Here is a 25,998-nt window from a genome sequence, read left to right as displayed (position 1 = left end):
TAATCTTGCAACAACATGGATGGATCTGGAAACTATTATGCTAAGTGAAATAAGCCAGACAGAGAAAGAAAAATATCATATGACCTCACTCATTTGAGGAATTCAAGGAACAATTAAACTGAGGAACAGAATTAAATCTGAAGGGAAGGGGGGAGGGAGCTGTCGGGAGAGGGACAAGGGAGATGTTGAGGGGAATACGGGGGAGGGGGAATGCATTCAGGGAGACACTAGAATCTATGTAAACACAATAAATTAAATTTTAAAAGAAAGCAATATGGAAATATCTTTTTAAAAATCTTAATATTAAATTATGCTGAACAGCATTAACCTTTCTTGGATTACCTGGGCATACTGAAGGGCTTCGTATGTCTTCAGACTTACACTGTCAAGAGAAACATGGTCAACCCCTGATGCAACACCGGGATTCTCCTTCAGAAATGAAGACTCACAGCCCCGTCCCCAGCTGGTGGGGGTGTGGCAGGAAGAAGACCATCCGGAATGCCTCTGCTGAAGAAAATGCCTGTGCTTCGGTCTCACCTCCTTCCCAGGGCATTTGGCATTCAGGTGTGTAAAAGGTCACCCCCTACATTCCAGCTTGGGGCAACGCATAAGGGCCACCCTACTTCCAGAGCTCTCATGGAGTCCACAGAGCCTGGGGAGTAATTCAGCTTCTCCTCCTTCTACCCACTCCTGCTGCTTCTCCTTCCTTTCTATGGGTGCTGCTCCCAAGAGCGTTCTCTAATAAGAGCCCTGAATCAAGGGAAAAACACCAGCGATCTAAGTGGATCAAAATAGTGGGTGAGAACGGGTGGTGCACCAGTGTTACAGAAATGTACATATTATTATTAGGAATTTTTTAAGCTGTTAGAAGGGTACCAGATGGTTCTTTTGATAGCTTCATATTAATAAAAACCCTGATTAATTTTAGCTGAGTATATGTTAAAAAAGATATTGGTATTACTGTTCAGCATTCTTTTCTTTTTTAATGTTAAGCAGTAATGTCTGTTATTTACCCGGAGAACAATGCATTGTTAAAAACGGTTATACGTCAAGGGAGGAAATGCAGAGGGTAAATCTGCCATACTCGAGCCACATCACAGTGATTTGTGTTTACATTTCCAGAAAATGAACAGTCACCCTTATAAAGTCATTGGTTCAGACAGTATATATGGTAGGATAAAGATGTAACTAGTTTCAGAGTAAGAAGAGACTGTTTACTAGAATACAAGAATATCTAGCTGACTGGCAGTTGTTTTTCAAAAACCTAGGTAAAATTTAACACATCACTTTCTCCTTTGTACCTTAATTATACATATCTTGTATATAGTAATTAACATTAGGTACATGCTGTCTTCTAAAGTAATATACATTCCTCTCCCTCTGCAGCTCTTTAGAAAATGTCCACCTGGAAAGGACACGTTTCCCTGATGCATCTGGGCTTATCACACTCTACCATGAACACAAGACACCCAAACAGTATCATGAAAATACACACGCAAAGCCAGGGGTTCTGTAGTGAGCCTGCATTTCCAACAAGCACCGAGGTGATGCTAGTGCTGGTGGTCTGCACCCCCATTCTGAGCCGCAAGCATACAGAACACACAGAGCACGTGCCTGGCCCTTATAGAATGTGAGCTAGAGATAAGGCAGTGTTTCTAGTATGCTGGTCAGCTACGGAAAATTCTCTATGCCATTTTTTAAGAAAAAAAAACACCACAAAGCATATGTAAAAAATAAAGTCACTTCGCCATTTGATTGTATTGTATAAAATGAGTATACCAAAAGCCTCATCAACCTTAATGAGTAGTTATGGGAGCAAATGTAAACCACTTCTATTATGTAAACCTCAAAATAGTATGTTTTCATAAAAATGGATCCTATGGGGCAAGGAACAGTTTCAGTAGGTTATTTTGCAGAAATAATGTTTTCAGGCTGAAATTTGGATATATGTATATAGCGTATGTGTGTGTTGGGTCTCACACACAGATCAAAATTTTTTGTCAAATTTTATATGACATAATGACAGATAATAAAAGTTGATGGTTCACAAACTATTCTTGTCTCATGTCTGTTTAGTAAAAATCTTTTCCTGTGCTTACAGAATTATTGATACAATAAAGATAATCTACACTGAAAAGAAATCTATACTTCCAGATGTCTGGATATCAAAAAGAAAGCCAAACATCGAAACAAGCTATATGTACATCTGCTGTTTAAGTCCAAAAACAAATGATTGTGATAATGCTAAATGAATTAGAGACATCCAGAACACCTGTCTCCTTTATTGCAATGAAGTCATTATGGCTACCCTAATGTCCTAATTACATGGGACAGGCCAATATTAACAACACATTTCTAAGATTACATTCTATTTGGATACAAAGAACAGAACCAATATTTACTGAGAATTTACCGTGTTCTCGACACTAAGCTAGCTGCTTTATGCCTTTCCTCATTTATTTCACAAGGCAACCTTACTAGGTAGGTTCTACTATCCCCATTCCACAAACAAAACAGAAATGTTAGGCAACTGTTTCTGATCACAAAACAAGGCAGCTCTTATTGTCCTTTGTGAAGATATGTAAAATCCTTTGCATAACTCTCAACCAAGGGTATACAATAGGATTGCCAAGAGATGTTTTAATCCTTTGAGTAGTGAGTTTTTTTTCATGCTCGCTGACCCCCAGGAGTGAGTTTTTTCCCAGAAAGTGAAATTAGTTCCAGTTATAGTTTTATTAACTTAAAATCATGTTTGTTTGATAACCAATTTATGGAAAAAAGAAGAACATACATTTGCCTTTTTTTAGTGTTGCCTTACACATTTTTAAAATAAAAATTTTTGTACAATCGTGCTCTAGCTGGTCAGGAGGCACAAGGATGTACATGAGCATTCATACTACTCAAAGGGTTAAATTTTTAGATTTAACTTCTTAGAGATTCTAACTTAAATTGCCTAGTGTTGGCTCTTCACATACAGGGTGCAAAAGTTCTTTTTTTTTTTTTTGTATTTTTCTGAAGCTGGAAACGGGGAGGCAGTCAGACAGACTCCCGCATGCGCCTGACCGAGATCCACCCAGCACACCCACCAGGGGGCGACGTTCTGCCCATCTGGGGTGTCGCTCTATTACTACTAGAGCCACTCCAACGCCTGAGGCAGAGGCCATGGAGCCATCCCCAGGGCCCAGGCCATCTTTGCTCCAATGGAACCTCGGCTGCAGGAGGGGAAGAGAGAGACAGAGAAGAAAGAGAGGGGGAGGGGTGGAGAAGCAGATGGGCGCTTCTCCTGTGTGCCCTGGCCGGGAATCGAACCCGGGACTTCTGCACGCCAGGCCGACGCTCCACCACTGAGCCAACCGGCCAGGGCCAGGGTGCAAAAGTTCTATAGGTCAGTGGTCCCCAACCCCTGGGCTGCGGACTGGTACCAGTCTGTGGGCCATTTGGTACTGGTCCGCAGAGAAAGAATAAATAACTTACATTATTTCTGTTTTATTTATATTTAAGTCTGAACAATGTTTTATTTTTTTTAAATGATCAGATTCCCTCTGTCACATCCATCTAAGACTCACTCTTGATGCTTGTCTCAGTCACGTGGTACATTTATCCGTCCCACCCTAAAGGCCGGTCTGTGAAAACATTTTCTGACATTAAACCAGTCTGTGGCCCAAAAAAGGTTGAGAACCACTGCTGTAGGTGACTCTGCATGACAGCTCTGGAGCATCTAAGTACCTTGTTCTCATACTTTTCTCCTGGTTCAGAGCAGATGGCCTCCTTTCTCACTTCACTAGGAAAGTAGAAGCCATGAAATAAACACTTCCTGACAGTGTCACCACTCTAACCTAGACACCCAGCTCTGTCCACCTACCCATATTATCAACATAAGAAACATTCAAACCTGTAGAGGAATTTTGTTTCTTTGAGCCAAACTGAATACAATTCTGGGGAGCAAAATCTCAGTAGATTAGGAAAATAAATGCTTTAGAGAATGGCAGTTTTGCACTTTTTTTTTTTTTTTTGTATTTTTTTGAAGCTGGAAACAGGGAGAGACAGTCAGACAGACTCCCGCATGCACCCGACCGGGATCCACCCAGCATGCCCACCAGGGGGCGATGCTCTGCCCACCAGGGGGCAATGCTCTGCCCCTCCAGGGCGTCGCTCCATTGCGACCAGAGCCACTCTAGCGCCCAGGGCAGAGGCCAAGAAGCCATCCCCAGCGCCCGGGCCATCTTTGCTCCAATGGAGCCTCGCTGCGGGAGGGGAAGAGAGAGACAGAGAGGAAGGAGAGGGGGAGGGGTGGAGAAGCAGATGGGCGCTTCTCCTGTGTGCCCTGGCTGGGAATCGAACCCGGGACTTCTGCACGCCAGGCCGACGCTCTACCACTGAGCCAACTGGCCAGGGCCTTTTTTTTTTAACAACAGAATCAAAGGAGGAGGCACAAAGAAGGTTGCTTGAAATCCACTGGAAATAGATTAAGGAGGCAGGAGAAAACAGTAGGGAAATCTCTGGGATTGGATAAAAAGTAAAAGGAAGAGACACACACTTCTTTTACATGGATGGTTACAGGAGAGCAAACAATTAACATTTACAGCACCTAGAGATGGTATTCAGGCAACAACCTAACAATGAGGTCCTGTGGTTCCCTGTTCTAGTGGGAGGCTGTGTCCTAATGAGTCTACATAAAGGAGATTACGCTGACATTTCAAAGGTATGTTACCGTATTTTCTCATGTATAAGACGCACCCTTTTCCGAAAAATTTGGGGTCTAAACACTGGGTGCGTCTTATACAGTGCGTGTAGATTTTTTTACTTGCATTTCCCACTTTTTCACGCAGATGATGTGTATGAATTTTATGATGAATAAAATTACAATTCAATAACTGTATGTAACACATTTTTTTCCAAAATTTCAGGCCCTGGCCCTGGCCGGTTGGCTCAGTGGTAGAGTGTCGGCTTGGTGTATGGAAGTCCCAGGATCAATTCCTGGCCAGGGCACACAGGAGAAGCGCCCTTCTGCTTCTCCATCCTTCCCTCTTCCCCCTCTCCTTTCCCTCTATCTCTCTCTTCCCCTCCCACAGCCAAGGCTCCATTGAAGAAAAGTTGGCCCAGATGCAGAGGATGGCTCCATGGCCTCCACCTCAGGCACTGGAATGGCTCTAGTTGCAAAGGAGCATCAGGCCAGATGGGCAGAGCATCGCCCCCTGGTGGGTATGCCCAAGTGGATCCTGGTCAGGGGCATGCAGGAGTCTGTCTCTCTGCCTCCCCGCTTCTCACTTCAAAAAAATACAAAAAATAAAAAGTTCAGGCCCCAAAATTAAGGTGCATTTTATACACAGGAACGTCTTATACGTAGGGAAATACAGCATATTGGATACAAAAAGACAACGGACAAGCTCACTTAAGGTAGATGAACCTTTGTCAAGGAAAATACTGGGCCAGGACATGAATACCTGTTATGACTCACTTTTAATCAGAAATTTTTATGTTCAGACCATCTTATGTGGTTACTTTCTATCTCTGAGTCTGCAGGGCCCACAGTACTGGCCTCCCTGAGCCTGTCAGTTTGTCAAGTTCACTATGTGGCCCCTTTCTCGTCTACAATATCTTCTCCACTTTCTCCTTGATTTGCAGCAGAGATTATCCATTCTCATTCTCCCTTTCCCTCCATCCTTCTACTTACCTCCCTTCTGCTTGCCTAGTGCTAATTCTTTCCACCTCAGTAGTTCAGGACACCACCTTCCCCCTTACCCCTACCTCCGACTGCTTTCCTGAAACATTTTCCAATGTGTTATCTCCTCCTTTCACCACTCTCCCTCCTTGTCAACTCATTCCCATTAATAATTTTAAATGCTGAATTTTCTCCTATCTTTCAAAACGAAAACACATTTCCTTTGTCCTCACATATCCATTTACTCTGTTCTATCTATACCCATCACAGACAACTTCTCCAAGTTATCCATAATAAATGGCAGTATTTTCTCCCATTTCATGTCTCAGTCTGATTTCTACCCCAACACTCAATGAAAGCTCCTCTCACCAAAATCACAAATGTCACTTTTAATCCAATACCTCACAACTCTTACCAGCATTCGACCCTTAATCTTTTCTTCTTCAATTGATCTTTCCTTTTCTGCAACACTTCAGTTTTCTGGGTTTCCTTTCTATAATCCGCAGGATCCTTTTCAGTCACTGCAGGCTCCCTGTCTCTCCTGATGATTTACCTCGGGGGATGCTCTCTCACTCTGTGTACTGTATGGACATGAATCTCATATGAACGCCATCATGAAAGTAAATGACAAATCTTGACACTGAAGAGCAGAATTTTGCCACCCCAAAATCTCTCTTTGACATAAGGATTATCTTGAGCTGGTTATTTTGAAGACACAGGAGAAGCTCTGAAAACCTACTAGAAGTTACGCTTTTACATTTATAGGAGATATCTCTATTTATAAGAGTGTTTCCCTGTCTATTCCAGGAAAAGAAGGATGACTCTTAAGTCTCTCAAAACTCTTACTAATGGGAAAGGCAATGACTTAAGGCATCACAACAATTCTAGCTTCCCCTGGTTAACTCCTACAACTGGCTTCCCATCCTCAAATTCTTTTGTCTTTAGCTAAAGAGAGTATTTATGGTGATGACTTCAGTCACTGGAGGAGGGGGGAGTTATTCAATTTTATTTGGTATCACTCATGTATACAGGAGTTATACATGCTATTAAACTTTGATTATTTTTCTCCTGTGAACCTATTTTTTTTTTTTACTACAGGGGTGTCACCACCAAGGATCTAGAAGGGTAGAGGGCAAATGATTTTCCCACCATACAATGTTCTGGTTTAATCGCTCTGAACTGTGGATTTCTATATCCTCTTGTATATCACATATCTCCAAGCTATCTAGACTTACTATGTCTAAAATAAACTCACAAACTTTCTTATCTTCCATTGTTCCTCATGGCAATGAAGGGTGTCATGATTCAGTTCCTTATCAGAAACATAACTGCATTCCCAAAGCCTGTCTCTCCATATAAAAAAATTAAACCAATCATTAAGTCCTCTTCATTTTCAAATAAATCCTCCTGGCATCATCCCCACTGCTCCTTCTCTAGCCTTGCTACCATTAACTATTACCTAGATTACTGCTCCTAACTGTTCCCTCTGTTTCTAATTTTGTTCTCTCAGCTCCAGTCCACATATGGCAGTCATGGGAATCATTGTAAAAGGCAAAATAGATCACATCAGGTTCTTTAATGAAATCCTGTAATGGCTCCATATTGATTTCAGAATAAATTTCAAATTACTGATTTAGTTTAAAAGGTCTTTCATGGACCTTTCTAGTTCCTTTCATGGAACTTCCTTCTTCACATTCAAAGAAACTTCCATAATAAACCTCTTTTTTTAAAAAAAGACTTTATTTATTCATTTTAGACAGAAAAGAGAGAGAGAGAGAGAGAGAGAAGGGAGGAGCAGGAAGCATCAACTCCCATATGTGCCTTGACCAGGCAAGCCCAGGGTTTTGAACCGGCGACCTCAGCATTCCAGGTCGATGCTTTATCCATTGCGCCACCACATGTCAGGCACCATAATAAACCTCTTAAAGTTCCTTGAATTTATTATGCTTTTTCCTAGCTTATATAGCTTGTCCCTAGATCTCTTATCTGCCTACAGTGCTCTTCTCTTCCCCCCATTCCCCAAACTCTCTCCCCAACTGACAACAGTCATCTTTCAGGTGACAGTGCAACAGCAGGGGCTCAGGCTTTGGACCCGGCCCATTTGAATCAGGACTCTGTCATTTCTTAGTGTAAACCTAATTCAGCTCATATTGGAAATGCAGATGTAAAAATCGCCATCTCACAGAGCTATGTAAACATTAAACGAAACGGTGCTTGTGCAGTGCTTGGCACACTGCCTGTCACATGTTAATCAACAGTATTGCCCACATGCTCCTGGGAGCCTTCCCTCATCCTGGAAAGGTTTGGATGTGTATTCTAAGGGCTCTCACCATGCCCTCCTCTGCTCCAGTAACTGTCCCCATTACATGGAAGGACTAAGTCTTTCATCTTTTTCTGTATCTCCTACGATATGGAAGTGCAATGAGGGTCAGGACCTTGCCCATTTTATTTGATATTAAATTCCTGACATCTGACACTAAAATGAGCCTATAAATAGCACCAGTTAGTTCAATGAAAGAGCAGGGGCTTCAGAATTAGGAAGAAAACTTTCCAACTCAATGGGCTTTATACTTTTCAAAGTACCTGAAACTGCTGCTTCCTGAATGTAGGATAGTCATAATGTCTGAGTGTAAATTAACCACTCACTCAGGAATAATCTTTAAAATTAAATTTATTTTTAATTTGAGATGCTAGTTTATGTTGTGCATATTTTAGAAGACGTGAAGGATAAATAATTTCACAGGTACATCTTTGACAAAACTAAATAGACATATAAAAATAAAAATTTTGGTTTGAAGAATTCTGATATATTTTAAGATATTGGTGGCAAATCAGTAATTTCAACAGTGAACTAAACTACACTTTCCTTACTACAAATGCTTTGTCAAAACTGCAGAAGTCTACTGATCCTGCTATAATGACACCACAAATTTTTGTTTGCAATCCACCTTAAATATAACACAGATCTTTTTTTGCTTACATCTACCTCCTCTGGCTTTTCATTTTTATTTTCATTTTCAATTACAGTTGACATTAAATATTATTTTATATCAATTTCAGGTGTATAGCATCATGGTTAGACTTTTACATAACTGATGAAGTGATTTCCCTGGTTAAGTCTAGTAACCATCTGGTACCTTACATAGTTATTACAACATTATTCACTATATTCCCCATGCTGTACTTTACAGCCCGTAACTAGATTGTAATGTACCTGCCAATCTGTACTTAATCTCTTCACGTCTTCCACCCACTTCCCCAACCCCTTTCCCCTCTGGCAACCACCAAACTGTTCTCTGAATCCATGAGTTTTTCTGGTCTGTTTGTTCACTTATTTTGTTCTTTAGATTCCACATATAAGTGAAATCTATTTCTTAGCCAAATCACCTCAAAAGTGTATCTTGTTGGTTGGCTACAAGATTCTCAGGGAGATTTGTATCCTAAAGGCTGGTGTCAACTGTGTAAAAATTGTTTAGATGAAAAACAATTTGTGTATCTTGAAATACTGTGAAAGAGAGAGGTTTGAAAAACAGATTGTCCTTTTCTCAGATGAAAAATAGGACGCCATGTACTATATCCAATGAATGAATCCTATAAAAAATAAAACAATTTACATGTCTTTTGGACTTTAATTTGGAAAGTGTTTGTATAGTTTGAGCCTATATTCCTCCCTCTGGGAATTCACTTTGAGAAATATCCTCAAAAAAAGAAAAGAAAACCAACACATCAAGGTATTTATTGTAGCACATCTCAAAATAGAGGGAAAACACTAGAAACCACATTCAAAATGAGAAAGCAGTTAAGTGTATTACAACAGATCATACATAGCCCTATAAGATTAACATTATGCCTATATCATAAATATTTTATGTTGCCTAAAACATCAAATAAAAAGAGTATTTTATATATATTGCTTTTAATTATCTCAAAGGAATAAGTTCATATCAAGGAATATATGAGAATATGGTTAAGCAGTAATTTGAGTTGTATAAAGTCACTTTCAATAAATTCTGTGAAATATACACTTGTTATATATGTCCATTTTTTAAGTTCCCCAAATATAAAAATCAGTCTTAGAAGTTTATGTTATGAAAAAAAAACTGCTTGTGAACCTAGTCTCCAGCATAAAAAGACATTTTTGGGGGTTTTATAAACCATATTTTTGAACTATATTTTGTTAAATAAAATAAGCATCTCTGAATCTCATGTTTACACTATAGACTTAAGTTAGAAAGACTGATGTCAGTACCAATCTGACTTTGTCAATTGTTCAGCCACAGTTTATAGGGCATGGAAACTTTTTTTGTTTTTTTGATTCTGTGACAAATGAAGAACATGGAGGAAGAAGGTAAAGGGTAGATTGTTCTTAGAGTTTTCCATCTCAATCATTATTATATAAAGGTCTTTTAATTGAATGCTTTTCAAAAGAGGCCATTAATATGAGAGAAAACGGAATTTAAGGACAGATTCTGAAACCATGTCACAGCTCTAATGAAGAGCTAAAACCATGTGATCCTGAGTAAGTTACTTAACAGCTCTGTGCCTCAAATTGCTCATCTGGATTATTATCATAATGGGTGATGATAATGCCTACCCAATAGAGTGGTTGTGAGCATTAAATGTGTGTAGAAATGAAGAGCACTTAAAATAGTAACAGACACACACAGCAAGTAACACACAAATATTAATATAATTATCACTCAACTTATATAACAGCCAGGATTTATACAAATGTTTTCTTACTTAAAGTATTACAACGTACACAAAAAGAGATAAATTCTATGCTATTTTTCTAATAAAATGTCCTAGAATAAAGGTCACTTATTTATTTTTTTAGACAGAGAGAGACAGGCAGGAACGGAGAGAGATGAGAAGCATAAATTCTTTGTTGCGGCACCTTAGTTGTTCACTGATTACTTTCTGATACGTGCCTTGACCAGGGGACTTCAACAGAGTGAGTGACCCCTACTCAAGCCAGCAACCTTTGGGCTCAAGTCAGCAACCATGGGGTCATGTCTATGATCCCACGCTCAAGCCAGTGACCCTGCACTCAAGCTGGTGAGCCCACGGTCAAGCCAGATGAAATTGCACTCAAGCCAGTGACCTCGGGGTTTCAAACCTGGGTCTTCAGTGTCCCAGGTTGATGCTCTATCCACTGTGCCATCACCTGGTCAGGCAGGTCACTTATTTCTTATCTGCTTTATTCTAGGACTTCCTACTAGGAAACAGCATAAAATTTATCATGGTGGCCAAGACAAGTAAACAACCAAAGTGTCCTTCGCCAGACAATTGGATAAAGATGATGTGGTACATATATATTGTACAATGGAATACCACTCAGCCATAAGAAAAAATAAAATACTGTCATTTGTGACAATGAATATTTAGGTGGAATATTGAGAATATCATGCTAAGCAAAATAAATCAGACAGAAAAAGTTAAGAACCATATGATTTTACTCACATGTGAAATCATAGCAACAAACAAGACAAACAAACAAAACCTTACAGACACAGACAACAGTATGGTGGTTGTCAGACAGAAAGGAGGAGGGGAATAGTAAAGGGAATATACAGTGACAGAAGGAGATTGGACTTTGTGGGTAGCAGACACACAATGCAAGCTACAGATGATGTATCACAGAATTGTATGTATATAATCTTATTAACCAATGTCACTCTGATAAATTTAATTTAAAAATGGGATTAATACCACCATTATAAATTTTAGATAGAACAAATGAGACATATAACAGAATTCAATGAAATATAATCAATTTATTCTCACCTAAATTTTATATGGCCTGGTCCAGTATCTAACACAAAACAGACGGATTACAAAAAACAATAGTTTTTAAAAGCAGGTATATACTTATGCAAAAAACAGTTTCTCAAGGACACATAAAATTTATAAAAAATAACCTCAACAGGCTAAATGTCATGAGTTGCCACTATCCCTTACATAGTATATCTATTTTGATGCCTTTCTACAATAACAAACATATCCTAGAGAACACTGTGGTCATTAGCTTAAATCTATCATCACAGAAAAACAACTCCCAAAATCCAATGCTCCCTGAAGTCAAAAGTGTTCATTTTTTTTAACCCTGCAACTCAAACTTTCAGAAACAAAAATGCCCGTTAAGTACTGATTTTCTGCTGGAAAAATAGCCATGTCTGTCATTACCTTCCAGAGCGTAGGTTTCATCCAATGCAGTATGGGAACTATCCAAGAATACCATAGAAAGGTATTAATTAATTTTAAAAAATTAAGAACAGGCCCTGGCTGATTGGCTTAGTGGCAAAGCATCTGTGGATGTCCCAGGTTTGATTACTGGTCAGGGCACATAGGAGAAATGACCATCTACTTCTCCACCCCTTCCCTTTTCTCTCACTCTCTCTCTCTTCCCCTCCTGCATCCATGGCTCAAATAGTTTGAATAGTTCGAGCTAAGTTGGCCCCAGGAGCTGAGGATGGCTCCATGGCCTTACTTCACGCACTAAAATAGCTCAGTTACCAAGCAATGGAGCAGCAGCTCAGACAGGCAGAGCATTGCCTGGTAGACGGCCTGCCGAGTGGATGCCAGTCTGGCACATGCAATAGTCTGTCTCTCTGCCTCCTACCTCTCACATTAAAAAAAAAAGAATGGACACAAAATGTAATATAAGGGAATAAAGGGCCAACACTAAACCTACTGACAAAAATACAGGCTCTAACAAATCTACATTCAGAAAGTTGCCTACTTTAAAATTCTCACTGAGCAAGTAAGAGTAAACAGGAAAAATAGGAACATTTTCCAAAAAGCTGCTGAGGGAATAACACTTGCAATAAATGACATGGTATCTTACTACTACATGTGATGTTTTAACATACTCAAGTACTTTGTTTCCCCAGACACAAAAAAAATCCTAAAACAAAAGTATACTTTTAATGGTATAACTTGAATTTAAGCAAAAAGATAACAGAACATTAGGCAACAACTTATAAGCATAGCTGGAAAACAATGTATGAAACTACAATGTAGTCTCATCTGATCTCACTGAGACAGCTTTGGTGGGTTTCTGGGTTTGTATCCATCATCAGAGCAAAATCTAATCAAATTGTTCTGTGGCTAGAGACAGCTACACCAATTGAAGATATCTAATGTCCAGAAACAAACATTAATAAATGAATGCATGTGTTGACCCAACTTCAAATAATTTTTTAAAGTTTACGTACTCACAACGTGCCAAGCATCATAGGTGCTGCACATATTTTTCATTTCAATTTATAAAACAACTTTATGAAAATTTATGTAAATGTGGTATGGCATCCACATTTTATATGTAAGTAAACAGAGTCTGGTAAAACAAACCTATATACTGAACATGTAGAATGCAGGCCCTCCAGTAACAACTTCATTTCATGTTCTTCTTTGTAATAAAAGAAGAGTTCCCAGCAGATGTCAACTCTGTGTGAGCTGCATGTTCTCCCCACATCTGTGTGGGTTCTCTAGGTATTCCAGTTTCCTCCCACATCCCAGAGCTGTGCACAGGAAGTGAACTGCACGTCCACATCATCCCAGTCTGAGTGAGAGTGTGAGTGCCCTATGATGGAAGAGCGTCCTGTCCAAGGTGAGTTCTCACCTTGAGCCCTGAGCTGCCAGGATAGGTTTGGGCCACCTGCAAACCTAAGCTGGAATAAGTGGGTTGAAAAATAATCTTTCTTGTTTCTACTAATCTCTCCTAAATGTATGTATAGCTCATACTTACATCAACGTTTAATTTTAGAATTGGTTTCCACTTTATTTAGAAGTTTGCTGATATTTTCTTTTTTTTTAATTGATGTTTAGAGAGGAAGAAGAGAGAGGAAAACACTGATTTGTCATTCCACTTATTCATTCTATCACTGGTTGATTCATTGATTGTGCCCTGACTGGGGATCAAACCCACAACTTGGGTACATTGGGGCAAAGCTCTAACGAATTGAGCTAACCAGCCAGGAACAGTCATGAGTTTGTGACCAAAAAAAGCCGTAGGAACTTAACTCTTTTACCATAGGCCAATCATTAATTAGCCTACAGTAAAATTGGTTTCATTTTACCTTTTTTCTCTTAAAGTCTTAAGTTTTAACGACATTAAGTAAGGACTTCCAGGAGAGAGTTAAATGACTTGCCCAAGATCACCTAGCTGACTAGGATTACAAACAGGACTCAAATTCAAGTAAAATGGATCCAGACTTCTAACTCTATCCACTGCAAGATGCTGGCTTTGTCTATGATAAGATACCCATAGTTTAAAATTTGGTATACAGAATTTTAATTTTATGAATAAATTATTTAAATTGTGGCAGTACATTATTTAAAATAACTCAATGGCATAAATGTCAATAAAAGGAATTTGAAAGAAATACCAAATATTTTGAGAGAAAATTACCTCTTTTTGATGGTTTAGCCCCTCTGAAATAATATAGCCAGTAACCTAAAATAACTAGTTTGTTTGTTTACTTATTTAGAGACTGAGACAGACAGACAGGAAGGGAGATGAGAAGCATCAATACATAGTTGCAGCTCTTTAGTTGTTCCCTGACTGCTTCTCACACACACATATATATACACACATATATATGTATATATATGTGTGTGTGTGTGTATATATATGTGTATATAATCTTAAATGCTAGCTGTCTCATTTCATTGTTCTTCCTGAATGAAATATCAGGCTAATTGTATAGCCCTGTTTCTACACTGCCTTTGGCAAGGCAAAGAGCAACATGCTCAGATTAAGTGTCTCTGTGGTTACCCAAAGAGATGAAATGACACAATCTGATTCTTTTGCTTACTATCTCTTTTGTCATCATCATTCTCAATCAAATCCTGCCAGGCTGTGAACATGTGATTACAGTCCTCATAGCTACAATGCAGTTAAAGAAGCTGGCCTAATGATGCCTAACACAAAGAATTTAGATGAAGTCCCTGACATCCCAGGACAGAAATACTCAGTAGTGAAGAAAAGAGTGCCAGGAAATCTGTGCACAGCCGCAATATGTCTCTGTGTATGGACGTGTATACAGAATTTATGAATGTCAAAGTGAAATCCATTTTGCAGATGAAATCATTCAAAATATGTTTAATATGAGCAATTGGAGTGAGGGGCAGAGAGGATTCATTAGGAAGATAGCTATAACTGGGATATGAGAACTTTAGCAACAAAAAGTATAGCTAACGTGATTCTCAGCACCATAAAGAAAACTCTCTCTGCGCTCCCCTGAAGATGGAATGGAGTCTAAGGCAAACATTCATCAGAATGGGAGAGGCTCTTCGGCTCCTGCATCCCCAGTGCTAGATAAAAGAGTAGGGATCGCAGATCACCCAAACAATCTCACCCTCAGATTTATTCAGCCCAATTCTATGCAATCACTCAGGCTAACATTGCCAAGGTGAGCCTGGTCTCCATTCTTTTTTCTCACACCCACAACCAGACCAATAACCAATCCTATTCACCTATACTGTCAAAATAGAAACAGAATCATGAATCTTCTCACCATCTCCTATTCCAGTCCAAACCACACCATATTTCTCCTTAGCTATGGCAAATGCTTTCTAATGGGCCCCTGTCAGCCAAGTTCAATCTTTCCCAGTCTATTTCACACTCAGCAACCAGAGTGATCCTTTTTAGACCTAAGACAAATGGTCTTACATCTCTCTTCAGACCCTAGGATCCCTACCACATTCAGTCAGAATATATTCCAATATATTCAATGTTCTTTATTAGGTACTTAAGGCTTTATTTATTTATTTATTTATTTTTATTCAGTGGGAGGAGGGGAGGCAGAGACAGACTCCCGCATGCATCCCAACTGGGATCCACCCAGCAAGTCCACCAGGGGGCGATGCTCTGCCCATCTGGGGCCCTTGCTCTGTTGCAACAGAGCCATTTTTTAGTGCCTGAGGCAGAGGGCATGGAGCCATCCTCAGCACCTGGGGCCAACTTACTTGTAATTGAGCTCTGGCTGCAGGTGTGGAGGAGAAAAGGAGAGAGAGAGAGAGAGAAGAGAAGGGAATGAGTGGAGAAGCAGATGGGCACTTCTCCTATGTGCCCTGACCAGAAATCGAACCCAGGACATCTACACACTGGGCTGATACTCTTCCACTGAGCCAACTGGCCAGGGCCATGCATTTACATAATAAATGGACACTTAATACATTTACATAATAACCTTCAATGCTTGCATGACTGGCACCTAGTTAACTCTCTGGTCTTACCTTCTACTATTTTTCCCACTTTGTGAAATTCCTTGGTATTCCTTGCACATACTAGAGACAATTGACATCAGGATCTGGGCACTTCAGGGTTACCTCAGCCTGGAATGCTGTGTCTTGACTTCTTGACATAATGGATTCAGACAAAATGTCGCCAGAAGGCCCTGGCCGGTTGGCTCAGTGGTAGAGCGTCGGCCTGGCGTGCGGGATTCCCAGGTTCAATTCCTGGCCAGGGCACATAGGAGAGGCGCCCATCTGCTTCTCCACCCCTTGCTTCTCTATCCCTCCCCCTCTCCTTCCTCTCTGTCTCTCTATTCCCCTCCCACAGCCAAGGCTCCATTGGAGCAAAAGATGGCCCGGGTGCTGGGGATGGCTCCTTGGCCTCTGCCCCAGGTGCTAGAGTGGCTCTGGTTGCAACAAAGCAACACCCCAGATGGGCAGAGCATCGCCCCCTGGTGGGCATGCCGGGTGGATCCCGGTAGGGCGCATGCAGGAGTCTGTCTGACTGCCTCCCTGTTTCCAGCTTCAGAAAAATACAAAAAAAAAAAAAAATGTCGCAAGAGGAAGTCTTCCCTGGTTTCTTCCCTGGTTACTGTACTTTAAATAGGAAGGACTCTCCTGCCATTGGTCTCTATCTCCCATCTTAATTTATATTCTCTGCAGCATTATTACCACCAGATACAATAAACACAGTTATATGCCACTTCAGTCAACAATGAAGCACATACAACACAACAGTCCCTTAAGTTTACAGATGTGAAATATTCCTATCACCTGTGACGTCCTGGCCATTACAACGTCCTAGCTGTTATGGCGTCCTAGCCCTCATGATGTCCTAGCCATCAAGACAATTTTGTAAAACCATGTTACACAGGTTGCAGCCTCATTTGTCTTGTGTTTACCATGTCTCTTGACTGCATCACCCTCTCCTGTGTTTGATTTAATCTCATGTGTTATAAATTTGGTGTAGCCTATGTGTACAGAGCTTATGAAGTCTACAGTGGTGTACAGGAATGTCTGAGGCTTCACACTCACTCAGCACTCTCTCACTGACTCACTCAGAGCCACTTCCAGTCCTGCAAGCTCCATTCATCTTTTATATGGTACTTTTACTCTACACCTTTTGTATTTTTACATACATAAATATTGGCCATTGTGTGACAACTGCCTACAGTATTCAGTACAGCAACATGCTGTACAGGTTTGTCATCTAGGAGGAATAGTCTATACCACGTATCCCTAATGTGTAACAGGCTGTACCACCCAGGTTTGTGCAAGTGCACTCTATAGTGTTCACACAACAGCAAAATCTCCTACTGATATCCTTTTACAGTTACAGCCTCCAGCCACCTATGTGTTTTCACCCCAAACCACTGCAAAGTTGAATTCTACTCAACTGTACCGACCTCCTCATCAGGGTCACCCCTAACCTCTTCAATTTTGAATAAAAATTTCAATTCTCTTTATTCTTCTATTTAAAACTTTTATGCTATTTCACACTGCATACTGCTGTATTTTTTTATGCCTTTCCGGTTTGACTCCTACCATTTGGCTGCTGCTTCTCAATGTCATTCAAGGACGTCCTCATCATTACCAACCCCTTAAACTGTCAGTGCTCCTTAAGACTCCATGTGACCTTTCTTCTCAGCAGACACACCCTGCCTCGACAATCTCAGACATCTACCCAGCTCTGACTCCCAAATTAACTGACTCCTCTATTCCCACTCCTTGAGAAATGAAATCCTCACAAGCGAAGCACCTGAGAATCACTTCTACTTTCTCACCACAAACACCCAGTTTTTACCTCCTACAAGCTCTGTCATTGCCTCTGCAATATGTCCTTCCTAATTTAACACTGACACAGATATGTCAACCCATGTCCTCATTACTTCTTACCAGGTTTAGGTCAATAAATCCCTGTCCTCCTGGCCTCCGGTAATAACCTAACAGTCTTCCTCCCATATAGCTGCCCTTTATGTTGCTGTGGCTGTTACAGGGTTTGGGCAAAACTGTCATTTTACTTGCTAGAAATCTGGGAAGGGCTTCTTATATCCTCCCAGAATAACAACATCAATTTGGGGATGTCATATAAAGCCCACCATCACAAAGGCCCGTCTACCTTCTGTTCTTCTTTCCTGCTCTCTTACCCACTCCCTCCCCTGCAGCAGTCCTCTCACTTATAGTCCTCGCAGGCTGACTTATTACACATGCCGGCCCTCTGCCGGCATACACGCTCCCTGCTCAACACTACTGAAGCTTGTATAAAGACTTGCTCAAACATCATTTCTTCTAAGAAGTCCTCTTGCCTTGGGCTGTCATCAAGCCCCTTGTGCATTTCTTCCATTGCTCGCACACGTAAGAACACAGCACACACCCACCCGAGGCGGGAGCACCACCTCTCTGGTTTACAAGTACAGATACATTATATTCTCCATCAACAAAGTACATATCACATTATTTCTCAAATAAACAAGTTTGTAATTATGATATTTACTTTTTGGTCTCTCTTTACCCGAGTAGCTGCTAATGCCAAGAAATACCCATCTTATTATTCCTAGGGAATGAAACATAGCAGGCATTCAATTTTTCTGTTTTCATTCAACTAAAATTACAACTATATGTATGCACCAATACATATGTATACATTCAATGCAAATTAGGTATGTCCAATTTGGAAATACTTGTAGTCAACCCAAGAAGTCCACAGTCTATCTAATTGACAGTACAGATAATTACTACCTGGTCTAAAGAATAAAACATGTCCCATCACCAAGTACATTCAAGTCTGATTCCAGAAAATGATCAATTATTTCTTTACTTATATTATATTATCAACTCTGACAACTCTGTGGGTTTGAAATCCCTGATTCAATGCTGCTTCTAAAGATGCATTAATATTTCTACTTCCTTGATTCTAAATGCAAACATGACTATGGAAGGCAGTCTAATAGTGCATATATATATATATATATATATATATATATATATATATATAATGAGGGGCCAAGTATTAGAGAAAAAGTGAAGTGAGAGAGAAATTCCAGTGGAGGAAAGTAATATCAAAACTGAACAGAGAGCTGAATGCAGACTGAGAGTTCAAAGGCCCAGACCTCAGTCAGTCAGAGATCAGTGGAAAGATTGCTAAGCAGGGGCTATCCTCTGACAAGTTTTTATTTGTCATCATTAATATTTAAACCTCTTGCAATACCATGTAGGCTGAACACTGTGATGACCCTACAAACGGATATAAATGAATTAGAAAGCTTCTGACATAAGACTTTATTACCATGTAACAATGTTAGCTAAGGTTCTAAGGTAAGGCACACAAAATGCCATCTCAGAAATATTTAAGTTTATTTACCAGTCCATTTGTCTATCCAACTTATAAGGAGAGGAGAGGAAAAAGACCAGAGGGGAGAGAGAAGAGAGGAAACAATCAGTACAATGTGTAGCTAAGAACAAGCTAGAAGACAAGGGCTACAGAGCGGTGGTAAAGGTCATAAGTTTAGCCACCTTATTCCAACTGTGACAGGAAAGCAGGAAAAAGTGTGAACTGGACAAAAATCAAGAGGGCACGGGCTCCTCTCCCAGCAGGAACTTATTCTCACAGATCTGGACTACTTTGTTTATGAACAGAGAGAATGGACTCTGGAGATAGAATGCCCAGGTTCAAATCTTGGGTTTGCTGTTTATTATCTCAGTGACCTTGGGGAGCTTCTAATTTCTCCCTACTCAAGACACCCTCACCAGTAAAATGAGGGTTACTGTGTTACTTCTCTCACTGATTTTAAGAATTAAATGAATCAACATTCTCAAAGGCACTTCAAAAAAGGCCTGGTACAAAATAAGCACAGTAGAGCTATGTGTATTAAATAAACATGTATGCATTTTAAGACAAGAAAATGAGGTCAAAACTACAACTTTCTAATAGATGAAAAATAGATAAGAACCTACGTTCAGCAGCCATTCCAAAGGAGGGCTCGGAAAAAGCGTTAGCTCCCACTTTCTCTCCACCCACATTTGTCTGAGGAAAAAAATCAACTATCCTCAACCTCACACACACTGCCAGGCACACATAGCTTCATATCTGTATGACCAGCTGCTGTAGCCACAATCATAGCCACCTGGCTATCGCAGGTTTGCATTTAATCCGGACAGACAGTAAGGAAGCAACAGAGCCAAGAACTAGTGGTCCATTTTCCTTTATTCTAGACTCATGCCGGCCAACAAGTAAACACACAGGGCACCAAAACCCACTCTTTCTGGTTTTTTCCTAGAATCAAAGGCCCTCACCAGTCTTATTCACCTCTGCTCCCCATCTCTTTCTCCTGCACAAACTGGCTTCTCCTTCAGCACTCCGCCCTTTTGGCTGCTCCTCCACGTGCCCTCCCTGCCCTGCAATAAAATGGACTCCTCCTCTATAAAAAAGAAGTCTCTCTTGCAAGCAACACTCTGTGGCAGATGCAAAACTGTCTGACACAATTTGAGCTTGCTACACTAACAAAGTCTAACCTATTCGGGTACTCTCTCCTCCATGAGACAAACCTTTATATAGACTTAGACAATGTTCCAGGAAAAAAAAAGAAAAAAGTAGTCTCTCTCTCCTAAAATGGCCTCCTCGCTCCTCTTTTTAAAACCTTTTGGTGCGAAAGCTTCTTCTCCAGCACACATTAGCATAACCAAGCCCCTTCCCAAGCAAGAAGGTAATCAACAGTCCCAGGTGTGCAGCGGCCATCTTTAACAATAAGAGTGAGAAAAAAACAGATAATACAGATTTTACAACTCATTTGCCCAACAATATCCTTCCCAAAAAAAGTGGTGATCCTAAACTCACATCATGTAGAAGTCTTAGAGCCCTCAATGCCACAATACAAAATATCTACATTATATCATAAACATTGTAATTTCCATACTCCAATCTCTGTTAACTAAAATAACTTTGTAAGTTTAACCTCTCCATAAGACTTCTATTGGGGATAATTATTTGCATATTCATATTACTGCTTAATAATATCTTTTACTTACTTCGTTATGAGTTCAAACTCGAGACAGACTGAGTTCAAACTCAGTCAGCTATTATTAGTTTTAAAACTTGAACTTATCCTGTCTTTATCTCATTTCCTCATACATAAAACAAGGATAACAATGAGTGTATGTGTGTACATATTAAAGCATTTGGAATATTTCCTGGCAAATAGTATGTACTATGCAAGCTTTCACTATTATCATTATTGTTATTCAGATGAAGAACAATGACTATATTCCTTTCCTTTGCTGATGAGAAAGCATATAATACTCTTAAAGGAGTAACCAAATATATAGTGAATTCTGTATATGTTCCTTTATTTAAATTTTTTTAATCTATTGATTTTTAGAGAGAGAGAGGAAGGGAGAGAGAGAAACACTGACTTGTTCTTCCACTTATTTATACATTCACTGGTTTATTCTTGCATGTGCCCGACTGGGGATTGAGCCCACAACCTAGTGTACTGTAGATAATACTCTAAGCAACTGAGCTACCCAGCCAGGGCCAATGTTCCTTTATTTTAAATTCTGTTCATAAAACAAAAATAATGGGGAAGAAATTTTAAAGTACTACATTATACCATTTTAATGCAATGTCTATCAAATGTTAAAATGATATTTAATGAACAGACTGTTTTAGCATCTTTGGTACTTCTTGTTAATCATCATTAAAATTATGTGGAAATCACAAGCATTCCTCATTTTTAGAAATGAATATGCAAATCACTGATTTCTCTAAGTTATAGGGAGGCTAATGATGTAAATGTGAAATGTCAATTTCTTCCCAATAATTCTGCAATACTCAGCTCTTTAAAGTAGTTTAATATACAACAAAATAAAATCATAGTTATTAAAATAAAACCTTGCACCATTTTATCAATAGCCATTCAAAATATGAGAAAGCAAACAGGTACTAACTGGTAACATACTGATGGAAGTCCTTAATTTTTCTTTGAAAGCTCTGTTGTTTAAATAAAAACATTAAGAAGTAACAACTTAACTGATAGCTTCTTCACACAATGATAACACTGAGGAACAATTATTTTTTCATTTTCTGTTACATGAGGTTATAGAACTGTTTCTATATATCTCTACATTTGCTGATTCCAAATCTGAAATCCGATTTTTGGTGCATGCTCTAGTTTTTATGCAATTTTAATTTCTTTCTGTTACACTTAATGGCATGCATTGGTTTTTAAATTGGAGTTAAAGGGCAATAACTCTTGAATTGAACATAACCACAAGGCAATTAATGTTTTACAAACATCACTTTTACATAGTTGTAGTTGTTTTTAAATGTAAAAAATTATTATCTGATAAAAACACCCTCTTGTTTTAAGATTGAATCATGGCTTCTTCAAGTAGGCGTAAATGTAAGAATAGTCCTGACACCTTCGGTTATATATGTGGCTGTTACACACTTCAACATCAAAGGCACAATATTTCATCATTTGTGACACATGCATATATTGCCTATTTTCAAGTTCCCCTTGGCAATCAAGACAAGAATTGGGCTCCTCATATTGTGTGTCATAGTTGTGAGGAAATGCTTTGTGACTGGACAAAAGGAAAACGCAAAGGAATGCCTTTTGGTATTCCCATGATTTGATGTGAACCTAAGAACCATAGCAGTGACTGTTATTTCTGTCTGATCCATACAAAGAGCATCGGCAGGAAAAACGGCATATGATCGCATATCCTAATATTCCTTCAGCAATACGACCTATCCCATACTCTGAGACACTCCTGGTTCCAGTTTTCAATTGTTTTATTTCTTCTAAGGACGAAGAAAGTGAACATGGTGATCAAGTGTATTTTGATAAGAGGCATGAGGAAATGGTTGTAGAATCTGAAGGGTCTTCTTCTGATGCTAAGCAGTCATTAACCTCTCAGTAGTTTAGCCATCCCGAATTGAATGACTTAGAAAGAGATTTGGGCCTATCAAAGAAAGTAGCTGAGTTATTAGCCTCCAGGCTTCAAGAAAAGAATGTTCTTCACTGGTCAGCTAAAGTAACCCATTTCAGGAAGCCCGAACAAATTTTAGTGGACTTTTTTTCTGAAGACAGATACTTTGTTTACTGTCATGATATCAGTAGTCTTCTCAGCCAGCTAGGTATTACCACTTACAGTCCAACAGAATGGCGGCTATTTCTTGACAGCTCTAAATGGAGTCTGAAATGTGTTCTCCTACACAATGGTAATGTTTATGCAGCAGTTCCACTTGGTTATTCAACTCATCTGTGAAATTATGATGACATAAAAATTGTCCTCGACTTACTGAAGTATGAGGAGCATAACTGGATCATTTGTGTGGATCTTAAAATGGTAAATTTTCTGCTAGAACAACAGAGAGATTTCACAAAGTATCCTTGCTTTCTGTGTTTGTGGGACAGCCGAGCTCGGGAGAAACACTGGACACAGAAGGAGTGGCCAAAACGTGAAGCTCTGGAAGTAGGGATGCAAAGTATTGTAAATGAACCTGTAGTTAATCGAGACAGGATCATTTTCCCCCACTTCACATAAAACTTGGCTTAATAAAGCAGTTTGTTCAGGCTTTGAATAGAGAAAGTGAATGCTTTCAACATATTATTTCTGCTTTTCCTGCCTTGTCCTTTGAGAAGATAAAAGAAGGTGTATTCGATAGACCTCAAATTCGAGATGAAGAATTTGCCAGGAAGATGAATAAGGAGGAGAAAGCAGCATGGCAGTCTTTTGTGGCAGTTACAAAGAACTTCCTTGGCAACAAAAAAGCAGAAAACTATGAACTTCTGGTTCAAAGGATGCTGTTGGCTTTCTGCAACATTGGATGTAACATGAGCATTAAGATTCACTTCCTGAACAGTCACCTTGATAAGTTTCCTACTACTACTGGAGCATCAAATGAGATTGTTCTCAACAAGTACACAAACGCAAGAGCTACAAATGCAAATTTTTGCCTGAATAGAATTTAAATAAGTTTTGTGCATATTTTATGATTAAAATAAGTGTTTTAATATGTTCTATTTCAAAATTATAGACAAATTCTGATGCAATCATATCTTTTAGTGTATTAGTGTACTTACTGCATTATATAAATTATTACATTTTCACAGAGATGATGCCCAAGAAGACATTCTACTTCATTATGTAAACTAAATGTTGAAAATTTTACAATAAAATGAAAACCTAAAATCTTGAATTGCAAAAAAACTGTAGCTTACAAAGAAAAACTAATGTCAGATTTGAGATTAGCACACTCGAGTTAGGAAAGAAAAGTGTTTTTATGGATGCAACAAAACTTTTGTTCCCCGGTCTAATCTTTCCTTATTAGGATAACAAAAATGTATTAACATTTTTGTTTTACCCACAAAGATAAACTTGGGGAGAACCAGTGCTAAAATGAAAATGGAATGATTTGGATTCTCTAATCTTTGTTTAAATGAAAGAGAAAAAAAAATTTTTTGTGAGTGAAACTGATTAAATGAGTCTTTTTTTTCAAATGCAGTAATCTCTAAAAGCTGATTACCAGGCACTCTCTTTGTTGGGTATAATTTACATAGTGAAAGTGAGGAAATGAGCCATTAAAAGGCCATGCAGTGGATCATTCAGCAGGTGAGTTTTCTCACAGCTAATTTTAAATTACTTTATTGGAGCATCTATACCCACGGGATTAGAATTATAATGGCATGTCTGGATATAAACACAATCATTTTAGTCTCTTTAGTATAGACTCTGGCTGCAATAAACAGAATAATGCCCTCCCCCAAAGATGTCCACATTCTAATCCCTAAAATTAGTTACTGTATCGTACATAGCAAAAGAAGCTTTTGCAGATGTGATTAAAGATCTTGAGATATAAGGACTATCCTAGATTCTCTTCAAACAGAGGAATCCCATGAGATCACAAGGTTTCTTATAACAGGCAGCATTGTCAGAGAAGATTTGGAGATACTACTATCCTGGCTTTGAAGGTGGTAAAAGAGGCCACGAGCGAAAGAATGCTGGTGGCTGCCAAAAGCTGCAAAAAGCAAGGCAGTACATTCTCTCTGACAGCCTCCAGAAAGATGCAGCCTGTACGCACACTGATTTTAACCCTTTAAGACCTATATCATGCTGCTGGCCTCCAAAATTGTAAGATAAATCTGAGCTGCTTTAGGATACTAAGTTTATGGTAATTTGTAATAGCAGTAATAGGAAACTAATGCACTGTATTTACAAAAATAATGTAGCCTCCATCTTCCCACAATTCTTACAGCTGTATCTATATCTTTTCTATCTGCAAGAGTTTCTGAATGATATTTTTCTCCTGCTAGTGAAAATTCTAAACAGCAAAAAGAAAAACCCACCAAAAAACCTGCTTTCAAAGATGTAATTCAAGGTAGACATGTCTATTTTACGATCACAGAATTTTTTAAATCTAATGCCAGCATAAAACAAAAACATCTGAAACTGATCAGAATTCCTAATCAAAATATAACTGCCAACTGTTTCAAAATAAATTAACACAAAAGAACAAATATTATCACCTTGAACACAGAAACTTTTATTTCTGAAATGCACTCAATGCCCTACATCAAGATGTAAATATATACAATATACCAATAGCTTTTTTTTAACTTGACTAACAAACTAGTTTTCTTAAATCAGACTTCAGAAATCTATACATTCATTTCTTTAAGCTTTTTAGGTATGTAAAACAAGCTTAGAGATGTATCTTTTTCTACTTTCCAGGCTTTCAGTTTAAATGTTTACACTTAAGCTGGAAGGAATAGCAAAGTGGGTGACAGTGAACGTGTCAGGGTTGAATTAGGTCTGAATCCATGGTCTGCCACAAACTACATAGTAGAAGGTGGGTAAAAACAGTGCATTCCTCCTCACGGTGTGCCATTAACCATAAGTATAAAGTATTTGCCCTACCATGAATACATTTCAATTTTGCAAGTTATTATTATATATTTTTATGCTTCAAATCCTTAGGATAATGTCTAGCACGTGCTCAACAAATATTAGGTGATAGCTTGATTTGTGGGGAGATTTGCATCACAGAGAAGTTGTATGCAAAATAAGATTGTTCACAAATCTAAAATTCGAAG

At 39.0% G+C, this 25,998-nt stretch overlaps 1 protein-coding gene and 1 non-coding gene across 2 annotated transcripts in view; one reads left to right on the top strand and one right to left on the bottom strand.

The window, feature by feature from the left end:
• The window catches only part of MDGA2 (MAM domain containing glycosylphosphatidylinositol anchor 2), a 1,032,115-nt gene that overhangs the window by 984,653 nt on the left and 21,464 nt on the right, over positions 1-25,998 (bottom strand). The gene's annotated exons all lie outside the window — the stretch shown is intronic.
• LOC136337125 (small nucleolar RNA SNORA28) lies at positions 20,344-20,467 on the top strand. Its single transcript, XR_010731826.1, has one exon. It is a non-coding gene; the product is annotated as a small nucleolar RNA SNORA28 (small nucleolar RNA).

The sequence above is a fragment of the Saccopteryx bilineata genome, chromosome 4 (genome assembly GCF_036850765.1).
Source record: "Saccopteryx bilineata isolate mSacBil1 chromosome 4, mSacBil1_pri_phased_curated, whole genome shotgun sequence".
NCBI lineage: Eukaryota > Metazoa > Chordata > Mammalia > Chiroptera > Emballonuridae > Saccopteryx > Saccopteryx bilineata.
The sequence above is the reverse complement of the archived record's forward strand: the minus strand, read 5'-3'. Positions and strand labels throughout refer to the sequence as shown.